This window comes from Myodes glareolus, chromosome 16 (genome assembly GCF_982192425.1).
Source record: "Myodes glareolus chromosome 16, mMyoGla1.1, whole genome shotgun sequence".
NCBI lineage: Eukaryota > Metazoa > Chordata > Mammalia > Rodentia > Cricetidae > Myodes > Myodes glareolus.
The window spans coordinates 2,016,513-2,028,850 of record NC_142041.1 but is presented as its reverse complement, the minus strand read 5'-3'; positions in this window follow the sequence as shown (position 1 = coordinate 2,028,850).

Sequence of the window (12,338 nt, the reverse complement as noted above, 5' to 3'; positions counted from 1 at the left end):
TTCCTTCCTTCTTTGCTCACTCCATCCAGGAGGTTTCTGAATTTCAGAGTGATCTCTGTCACTGCCAAGAGCTATCTTCCAGAGACCACTTCAGATCATTGCTACTAGGAATCTGCATGCGAGCTCTCCCAAGGGATACATGCTTCATTAGAGACGATTCCAAAAACCATACGTGAAATTGTTGGTACTAGTGAGGAGATTAGAAAGGGAAAAATCTGAACAGCTACCAATTGAACTGTAACTCATAGCCTTTAAAATGGAATTCTGTGACCATCTCAACGTGGCTGGCATCTAGATTCCAGGTCAATCTGTGGTAGAATTATAAATCTAAGTTCCTGTTAACAGCTGTGTCTATGAGAGGATCTGGAGTGATTTAGAACGAGTGACAGAACACTAAACATAGTTTCTTTTCCTCATAAATGACCAAGACACACAAAATATTTTAAATGCTAAGAAGTGCAAGGCAACTTAATATATATGTGAACACTTGAGATTTCTCTTCATGAAAGAATGCCTAGGTTTAGTATTTATTAATATACCTCACAGCAGTTTTTCTGTAATAGGATATTTGTTTTTATACTTAGGTATGTAGAATCTTCATGTACTGCATTTTCAAGATGTTATAATAAAAGTAGGGAACTTCTGGCTAAGTATGGCAACCAGAGTATTGATTTTCTTACTCAGCATTGTTTCATCATCTCTAGCAGCCACATAGATCATTGTTGAAAGGAATACTGGCCCAAAAATAGTGTATTGTCACTAAGAACTTACAAGGCAGACACACTGTACCATGAAACCACAAGCAGAAACAACAGTCACTCTTTAATTTGCAGTGCTATTGGCAGGATGATTATGTAATGAAATTACAACCTTAAAGAAGAGGTCCTTTGTAGGCAACTGTAAGAATTGGAATGCAGCCTTTTCTATTTATGAAAACAGGGAGCAGCCATTGCAGCAATAGAGAATTAAATTAATCAAAACAAAGCTACTTCTCTTATTCTAAAATTATTCAATGTACATACTTACTTCCTCAAAATGTATTATCGAAGGTGTCCTGAAAGGGAATTTGGCTTGGACGGTGATTGTTTTTTCTTTTTTGTTATCTCATAGAGTATATCCTCACTACAGCCTGCCCTTTTCCCCACTTCTCACCACCTACCTCTCCTCTTCCCCAGATACACCGCTCCTCCTCCATTTACCTTCTGAAAATACCAGGACTCCCAGGGATTTCAATTAATCAAAGCTAAACAATATGCCATAAGACTGGACATAAACCCTTATGTAGAAGCTGGACAAGGCAACCCTGTAGGAGGTAAAAGATCCCAAGAGCAGACAAAATAGTCAAAGAAATGCCCTACTCCCACAAAAACACAAAGCTAACAACAATCACATATATACAGAGTACCTATCACAGACCCATTCAAACTCCATGATTCTCATTTCAGTCTTTGTGAGCCCATTTGAACTTCGTTTAGATAATTCTGTGGGCCATTTTCTCTTGGTGCCCTAGACCCGCTCTGGCTACCATAATCATTCATGACCCCATTCTCCCACAGAGTTCCTGAGCTCTGTTAGTATTTGGCTGTGGGTCTCGGCATCTGCTCCCTTAAGTTGCTTAATGAAGCCTCTCTGATAACACTTGGGCTAGAATCTCAATTTGTTCCACTCACTGGTTGACCACTCCCACAAGCTCTGTGATTGAATTGCTCCAGGACATCTTTCAGGTAGGACAGGTGGATCAAATGTTTTTGACTGGGTTGGTGTCCTACTTCCACTAATGGAAGTCTAGCCAGATTAAAGAAGGTGGTCCGTTCAGGCTCCGTATATTCTGTTACAAGGAATCCTTGCTAGGGTCTCCATCATGGGTTCTATATTTAGGCACTTAGGGGGTGACAAGGGAACCTAGTGCAGGGGAACCTTCCTGGAACCTGTCAGGGCTGTGATTATTTTATTGCTTTCAGTAAATGTCAGAGAACCAAACCTCCTAAAAGTTAATAGAATGGAAACATATAAAGTATATAAACCGTTTTAAATAAAATCACCTCCTAAGCAGTTCTTAGAAGTTCGTAGTTTTGCTTTCTCCTATTCTCTAAAAATGTTATCTAAAAGGAAAGGAACCATAAGTTTTTGTTGTCTGAGGTTCCTGTCCTGCCAGGTTCCCATAGTCAATACGTCCCAAAGAAATCACACAGAGGTCTACATTAGTTATAATCTGATTGGCTCATTATCGCAGGCTTCTTATTAACTCTTATAACTTATATTAGCCCATAATTCTTGTCTGAGTTAGCCACGTGGCTTGGTTACTTATTCAGTGAGGCAGTCACATCTTGTTTTTTCTGTGATTGGGTCACGATGCAGAATTAGCTTTTGTCTTCTCAGAATTCTCCTTTTCTTGTCGCCTGCCTCTACTTCCTGCCTGGTTGATGTAACATGAGGGCCGGCTTGTTGGGGTTTCTGTCTCACCCAGTACCCCAACAAGCCAGCGAGTCCCAAGGAAAATCACACGGAGTCTACATTAGGTTATAAACTGATTGGCCCATTAGGTCAGGCTTCTTGTTAACTCTTATAACTTATGTTACCCCATTATCCTTATCTATGTTAGCACATGGCTCCGTACCTTTCTCAGCTGGGCAGGTTACATGCTGCCTCTTCAGTGGTCTGCACAGGAATGGCAGAGGAACTTTCCTGCTTCCCAGAATTCTCCTATTCTCACTGCATCACCTCTACTTCCTGTCTGGTTTTCCCACCTATACTGCCTGCCTGGCCAGTCAGCGTTTTATTAAAATATGATTGACAGAATACAGACAATTCTCCCGCATCATTTCCCTCTTCTTTTTTTTTTTAAACAAAGGAAAATACCCATAGTCCATTTGTTGGGAATGTGGGCGAAGTATTTCAGGCTACTTCCTGCTGTGTGGGGGTGCTGATAATCTTATGGGGTCCTAAAGAAAATTTAGAATTATCATCAAGTCCTGACTGGAGTATCCTGTGAGTCTTGATCATCTCAGGCAACAGTCTTGAACCTGTTCTGGATGAAGAACTCAGAAATCTGGGCCATCTGTTCCAGTCGGAGATTTCTCAGGTGGCCTTCCTTGATCATACTGGAATTTTATTAACTCAGAATGAATCCACAACCTCTCATTTTCTGTGGAAACAAAAGCAAAATCTCTTCTCCAAAGTAACAAACCTTTTGACTTCAGTTTTGCAGCCAAGGTATTTTCAAAATACCTAGCTTGGGTTAGTTCAGCAGTATTTATAAACAAAAGTCCTTTAGCAGCTGTTGCTCCTTCCTCAGCATTCAAACAATTCAAAGAGAGCATAATAACATACAGTATCAAGATTCTCTATGTATTTTCCATCTTTATGTGGCTTTATTTTAACCTCTATTTCTTTTATTTTTCTTTTACTTTTTGAGACAGGTTCTCCGTATATCTTTGTCCTGGAATAACTCTGTAGACCAGGCTGTCCTTGAACTCACAGAGATCTGCCTGTCTCTACCTCCCCAGTGCTGGGATTAAAGGCATATGCTACCACACCTTGAACTCACACAGATCTGTCTCTGCCTCCCAGGGATAGGGATTAAAGGTGTGTGCTACCACACCTTGAAGTCACAGAGGTCAACTACCTCTGCCCCTTAAAGTCTCAGAGGTCAACGTACCTCTGCCTCCCAGGCATTGGGATTAAAGGTGTATAACACCACACCCAACTCCTCTCTTTTTACTTTAAGAACTTTAACTTTTATTCTGCATTTATTTTTAACACACTATAAACCATTTAGAGGTTTTCTTCATCTTTGAATCTCTCTTTACTGTATCTCTCTCTTTTTCTGACCACATGAGCCTTTAATTTACTAAGCAATACGGAAAGCCGTGGCTTTGACGGCTAGATCCTTAGCTTTCCAGCCTCTGCGGAGGTACTGGCTGTAGCCATTTTTGTTGCCACAACTCTATGGCGTTTCAAGGTCCTTGCTAGCAAGTAAGCTGGAGCATTCTGCTCACAGACCACACTCAGTCAGACTGCCTGCCTGAGTCAGAGATTGCCCTGGCAGGACAGCCCAGAAAACCAGCATTTTAAAACGGCACAGCTTTTCTCCTGCTACAGCTGAAAACTGAAAAGCATGCGTTCAGCTTTACATCAACACCGTTTAAGTGTTTCGTGGCAGGACCTCTTAATGAGCTGCAAGGTTTTGCAGCTAAAGCTGAGTCAGGAAGCCTCTCTTAGATGAGAGCCTTGCTTGCCTCTAGCAAGCAAAGTAGACCCGAGAAATTGCTGCTACCAACAAAACATGCTTTACTCTATTCTTTCCCAAGCTTTCTCAAGCTTTCTGTGGATTCAGTTATCCACGTCTGGGCGCCATATGTAACATGAGGGCCGGCTTGTTGGGGTTTCTGTCCCTCCCAGTACCCCAACAGCCGGCAAGCAACAAAGAAAATCACACACAAGACTCCATAAGGTTATAAACTGATTCGCCCATTAGCTCAGGCATCTTGTTAACCCTTGTAACTTATATTAACCCGTTATTATTATCTATGGTAGCCATATGGTTTGGTACCTTTTTCAGCTGGGCAGTTTACATGCTGCCTCTTCAGTGGTCTGCATAGGAATGGCAGAGGAACTTTCCTGCTTCCCAGAATTCTCCTGTTCTCATTGCATCACCTTTACTTCCTGTCTGGTTTTCCCACCTATACTGCCTGCCTGGCCAGTCAGCGTTTTATTAAAATATGATTGACAGAATACAGACAATTCTCCCGCATCAGGTTGTCCCACCTATACTTCCTGCCTGGCTAATGGCCAATCAGTGTTTTCTTAAAATACAGTTGACAGGGTACAAACCATTGTTCCATAGCAAGTTTTCCTCCAAGAAATCTAAACACATTTTGTGAGGTCAAAAATTATACAAAAAAAAAGCAACTGTTCCCACTGGTAACAATGGTAGACATTATGTGTGGAAGTGTAAAAGTATAAAAACTTTTAAAAGATGGGGTCCCTAAATTAGGACTCAATTCTCTTGGATCAAAGCTAGGAAAATATCTCTATCATCAGCATCAGATATTGTAGCCACAGATTTCCAGAAATGTTTTCAAGTAACTTATTTCCTTTTCTCAAATCTTTAAATACATGTGTGTATTTTTCAAAGAGTGATGATCTATTGTTTCCCTACCACCTCTTAGTCATTATTTTCCCCTAAATTCATAGTATACAAAAAATGAGCACAATTTGAATTTCTGTCGTGTGCACCAATAATTTCACATCAACCAAAATGATTCTAATACCAGCATGTTAGTAAAATCTAATTAGCCCTCCCATCTCTATATTACGTTCATTTGAATAAAGAACATCTCGTAATATTTGAAGATAGACACATATTATTCTACTTTAATTACACAATTGTGTCAGACTTTCACCAAAAAGTCTATGTTACACAAAATATACCTTGGAGAGAAGGAACCCTTGGGAGCAATTTCCTTCCTAGGAAATATCCGAGACCTTGGAGTGGTCACTGGTCCTCAGCAAACCTCTTGGTTGCTGGCTCTAATTAGCCAAATTAGGTTTGGCATACAGATCTGTATTCCCAGATTAAATATAGAAATCTTATTTAAACTTTAATTTCAGACTTTAAAAATTATGTTTAATATAAAAATGCCTCAAATAACACATAGTCTATAGTGGTACAATTAATCAAAGTGTATTGTTTATTTTAAATAGAAACTTTGTTCTCTTTTACTATTTATTAAATTTGACATTCATAAATAAAATTTTATTCTTTACCAATATTTTTGTAATTTTTTTCTTGTTCAATCAGGTTTCCTTGTGAGACATATTAATCATCTTACCTTTTCCAATGGGGTAACTTTGGTTTTTGCATCAGCCTGGTAATACACACTTACATGATGTAAACTCTACCACTGATTACCATTTGATGTAAATACCAACATTAGCTTGGAGTCGACTGAATTTAAATATATTATTCTTCATCAATAAGTAACTTTTGCCATTAATGTTAGTAATAAATAACTAACATAGATTAGATAAAATGTAGATAAAATGTAACATTCTCATTATTATGTTTACTTGAATATCTTCTAAATGAACCTCAAATTTAATAAATGCATTATAAATCAGGAACATCCTAGGCAATGAGAAAACAAATCAGAAAAATACTAGAATCTCATTCTTAAAGATCTCATGTCACATATGAGAAAAGTGAATACAGAAGTAATTATAGGTTTGCCACATTGGAGATTTGTCCAACTAATACCTGCATGAAATAATTTCTCCCTGAAAAATCAGAAGTGTTTTTTTTAGACAACAGTGGGGAATGGGCAGACTTTCAAAAAGTGATAAAAAAGTTTTTCTGAATAGAAGGAATAGGATGAACACATACAATATGTGGTGAATGCTTCATAGTTATAGACACAATGTTAATATATTGACTAATAAATCTTAACAAAAATGTTTAACCTCTAAATTTTCACCTTTACTTTGAAGAATTGACAAGCCCAAATATCTGTAGCATAAGTTTACATTAACACATATTGTGTCCATGTGAGAGAACTCTAGTAGCAAAGTTAGAAAACAGTGATTAGACACTAACGAAACAGAGAAAAGAAGACATAAAATTATAGTATTTCATACTATGCATGAGAGAAAAATAGTAGGAATGAATTCTCTCCTTTAGGGAACTGTGGATTCAATTCCATGGCTGTTAATTTCCTCCAAGATAGAAGTGCCACTATTATAGCATTGGTGAGGACCTCGTCAGTCCTTTCATCATATTTCCCTGGATTCAGAGCTACGTAAAGTTGTTGTTGATACATTTCTTCTTTGGCTTCTTGCATAGCACCTTCCAAGTTCTGTGAAGGCTGTGCAGAACGAGAGGATTGTTTTGTATATTTTTTTTTGTTTTTGTTTTTGTTTTTGTTTTTGTTTTTGTTTTTGAGACAGGGTTTCTCTGTAACTTCTGGAGCCTGTCCTGGAACTAGCTTTTGTAGACCTGTCTGGCCTCAAACTCACAGAGATTCACCTGCCTCTGCCTCCTGAGTTCTGGGATTAAGGGCATGCACCACACTGCCTGGCAAGAAAGAAAGTCTTACCTTCATGTTCTGTCAAACAAACTAGAGCAATGGAAACAAGCTGTGTTGTTTTAAATGTGAAATTAAATTAAAATATTTCATAATATATTTTTAAGCTCACACAATAGGCTTTGTTATGGCCAAGTTTGGCACAATAATTTTTTAAAACAACTTTGAAAATATGTAGTATTCTCACCTGTATATGAACTGCAGTCCAATAATTCATGCTACTCTAACACAAACATTACATTAAAGAAACTCTTACACATCAACTAATTCATTTGTACAAAAAGGACCAAAATACAAAAATACATTGCAACTTTTTATTATATATTTAGGAGAAAATATACTATTGCCAGTAAAATGGATGGATGTTACAATATATGAATTAAGTCAAAACATAGAAAGAACATGAATGAAGTATAATTGCATAAATATTCATCGATGGATCTCAAGGAAGTATCGAATGAAGTACTTTTCCTGCATTAACAAAGATTAAATTAATGTTAGATCATTTCATTTAGTGAAACAAACAGAAATATCAATTTTCATTGATAACTAAAAGACAGGGAGGCAATTACTGAAAATACTATACAAGATAGATGTTATTTTTAATTGAGTAAACTGTTCATGACTATTCATTATTGAGGTTTTAATGTCTGAATCATCTTATAATCACTCTTGTATACATTTAGCTACTGATGACTCAGTTACTATGCTGCTAATGTCTTGATACATGAATTTCTTGATACATTTTTGTTACAGTCTCTTTTTCATTGTTTATTCTCTAAACATTTTACCTGATGATTATTAGCACACATTTGCTAGTTTCCATATGAATAACTCAAAACTTTGTGGGTATCTGCACTTTAACTTTTAAAAGAATGTAATATTTCCAATGTTTTATTTGTTTCTAATTATGGAATCTCTTATGGATTTTGGCAATACGTTTAGAGCACAAAATTGGTTGAATTATTATCTCAGAAAATATTCATAGTTTGTGTTTTTGAGAGGATAAAGTTAACCGTTCTATATCAACAGCTCTATTTCTGTGGGGGACATTTATTGGTTTCTATCTTTAAGCAAATCTTTATTAAAATATATAATTTTCCGCAGCTTGAAACTAGTGTTAATTGTAAGTCATGAAATTGTTTCTTTTAAAAATCTAGTCTTGTTAAATCTACTGAGCAGCCTGAAACTGTGAAATGTTTCCAAACTCTTTAGAACTTTTGCTCTTAAAATGTCATACACTTTTTCACGAGCCTAATAACTTTAATTAAATTGTCAATGTTCTTTCTCAAATGGAAGCCAATTTAAAGACAATGCAATGTATTTTTCACTGAATATAGCTATAGTTTAATAGATATGATAGTTTAATCCAATGAAAGTTTTTTCTTAGCACAAAAGTCAGTTACCTTTATCAGCTAATTTAGGAGTATTTGTACTTAATGATCCTGTTGGAAAACAATCTCTACTTGGCCAAAGCTGAGTGAGTTAGCAGTAAGGGATTTACCTTGTGGATGTTTTTTCTGACCAAATATAAACTAAACTAAATGAGAGAAAAATCCTTCTCTGCCTAATGAGGGTCAGTGCATCAAAAGCAGGTTATTAGAAGCTACCAAGGTGACTCAATGAATAGACACTATGCAGCAAATCTGATGATCTCTGGGAACAAGATGGTGGAAGTAGATTATGGGCTCCCAATGGTTGTTTTTGGATATCCACATGCACACACATATGCATGCCACACATTCACGCACATACAAACACAAACACACACAAACACAAAACAATTTTAAAGGTAACAGAAAAGGCTGATAGTGAGTTGACAAAGATGCTCATGACATCTGACTCCACAAAAAACAAAAATTGTTGATATCATTATCACTTCAATTTGGCTGCATGAGGTGCCTTAAATATAACTTGTGTAATTCTGTTGGCAGTTCACAGAGTTAAATTATTCAAGAGAAAAATATACATGCTAAAGAGCAAGTGTGAGTGTGGAAATGAAGCAGACGTTAGTTCTAGTTGTTTCTATGAATTATATTTTTGTGATGTAATCCAATTGTGCTTAAAGTACCTAATTGTTTTCAATTCTTGAAACATAAAACATACATTTAATCCTCAGTTTACAAATTTTCTCATGTATGGTACATGAACTTCAAAAGGAAGCAGATGGTATGTGTGTAGGTGGAACATGGATGCAATTATATTTTATATTATGCATTGCAAATATATAACAAAACTATTGTATAAAATGTTAATATTAGCTGGCATAATATTTTAAAAGAATCTGTTGAACAATTTAAACTTAGTTCATGAACAAAATTTTCTTTGGGTATTTTTTTAATACAAGGTATCATGTCTTACTAAATTTTTCATCTAATCTATAAAGATATTTAAGTTGTCTTTAGTGTGGTTTTTACAAATAGGTAAAAACATATAAGGTTTTTTAAACTATTCAAATGTGTATAATTAAATTACATTTAAAGCAAATAATTATTTTTCTTTTCACATTTAACATAATACTAAATAATTTTTTGACAGACGGTATCTTGAATATAACCAAATTTTACATCTAAGTGGTTGTGAATGAAAGTCCTATGGAAGTCTCAGTAGTTACTCTGCAGAAAGCTTAGACAATGCTATTAGATCTAATTAACAAATGTTATACAATCCACTCCTGAGTGTGTCTTGACAACAACACCCATTCAGTTTTTTCACACATTTACAATTCATGCCGAGCTCTTTGAGGATGGCTCTGTTCCCCCAAGTGGTACCAGAATGTCAGGGTTGACTGGATTTAATGGGTTCACTTGTGAAAGAGGATTCATACTGTTGAAACCAGGCTAGATAAAGGATATTTTTATAAAAAAATATATTTTTATTTATAATAAGGAAAAAACTCATGAAACAGGAAACGAGAAATCCAAGCACAGCCATGTCCTGCTGGAATGGCAGAGAGAGAGAGAGAGAGAGAGAGAGAGAGAGAGAGAGAGAGAGCGCACAAGCAGCACCTGAACGGTGCACAGGTTTTTCCTTGGGTCCCAGAAAACCATGCCTTTCCTGGACTCTCCCTCTTAAAGACAATTGACTGACAGGGGTTTCCCCATCATCATATATCTGAGATCTTGGTGTACATATGTGGGAACGAGCACACTCAGGTTGTCAGTTGAGGCTCTCCATTGTTCTCCACATTGACATCTTCTTGAGTATCCTTCTGTCTCCATTGATTACTGAATTCTAAGAACTAAATGCCAAGAGAGAGAAGTTTTCCATTTTTAATATTACACCAAAGATTGGTTATAATAACTGAGGTATTGAAGAAACAATTGTAGAACCACCTCTAGTCAAGATGTTGCTCTCTAGAGTCGACCATTTTAGGACTGCTGTACTAAACAGCAAGAGTCCATATGTGGGCACACCATAAGAATGCGTGTCTACCCACTGCTATCCCCATTGTGACTCTGGTTGCAGTGTTCTCATATGCTTTCAGGAAATTTTTAATTACAGGTATCTAAAATACATGGAATCATCCTATATTACCTTTGGCCTCTGTTTGTGTCTTTTTTCACTAACCATAGTATCTTCAAAGGTCAGCTATATTATATTGTATGTCAGAATTAAAGTGCTTTTTGGTGAGAGAGAGGGCAATAGTTCCAAGTCTTTCTTGCCTGGAGATAAAATGAAAACCAAGCAGTTTTCTGCATATGAAAATACCCCTGGGTTATTTGAGGCATATAGTTTAATACGCTACAGCACCATAGCAAAGGCAACTGAGAAGGAATAAGTGCACAGACCGGGTTACATTTTCTCTAAGTTATCTCATCCCCCAAGTTGGTGTAGCTTAACACAGATATAGAACTATTGAGTTTTTTGAGTGTTTTTCCTAAGGAAAAATAAAAGCACAGAAAGAAACTAACTCCTCCTGCCTCTTGCAGAAATTTCTGTAGAATGTAACACTAGGTAGGTCAAAGTAGTTATCAGTAAATAGTTGGAAACAAGAAAAATAAGGCCAAAAGAATTACCCCCAAAACATCCTATAGCAGTTTTCAGTGATCTGTATTATAGACACGTTCAGAAGTAAAGACTAGTAGTAATAGCTGCTGCAGTTCCTATGCCATTCCATCAAAAGAGACGTGGATAAAACCTCAGGCCATCTTCACATCCCTTATTCCCCTCAGTCCTTAGATTTCATATGTACAGATCTCCAAATCACCAGCAATGAGAGCAATCTTGACTCTGATTAATTAATTCGAATACACATCCCCCACATGCTGTCATCAATAGTAGGCATGCTCACCCACTTGGTTTCTCATCTATGGACACTCTTCTTGGGTTCATACTTTAAACTCTGTCTCTGTTATCATTCTATGAGCAAAAATTTTGCTTGACACACTGATATCACAGCTTCAATCCCTAGGTCCACCTCTCAGATACTAGAATTGTAAGCATTCTGTGAAAAGTCAAGCTCCATATCTGAGCTTCACACTGCTCACCATTTACATTCCTGGACCACTGCTACCACCAGCATGTTTATATACTGAATCTGGTGCCAGCATGAATCTCTCAGTCAGTGTCATCATTTAGTTAAAAAGTTAAAAGAAAAATCCCATCAAGTTTTGATATCTAGGAATCTCAAATTACTTAGCTTGTCTGCCAAGGACTTCCATATCTTCACAGTTACTGACCTCAACTGGTAGAATTTCATAGACATTAATTTGCTATATCTTCTCCAGAATGAGACATACTAGGAAACTTCTAAATAGTATCTTTAACATCACCTATCACTGCAGGTCTTTCCTCTTATAAGTGAGATGGGAAGTGGTGTGTTTTTAATAAAGTTCCTGTTCATTATTTCTTGAAATAAATAAAGAAAGAAGAAATGAACTTCTTTTTCTCTATTCCATCTGAGAATCCCATTGTTGTGTGAATAGTCAGATGATGTCTCAGACAATGTAGAGCTTCTGTTCACTGTTCATTCTATAAACATTGGAAAGAAATGACAGAGCAAAGATGACATAAAAAACCCAAGTGTGCTGATTACAAAATCTTGACTGAGACATTGTAATTAAGCCCTTAAAGTTAAGAACAAAGAGCATTTTTCAAAAGCAAAAGTATCAGGATGATGTAAATAACTGCTCTAGTTATTTTATGCTGCTATAGTAAAAGACTGTGAATAGTAACTTGGAAAAGAAAGGGTTTATTTGGCTTATACATACTAAGCAGAATCAATCATTGAGAGGAGTCAACAATAATTTAAGT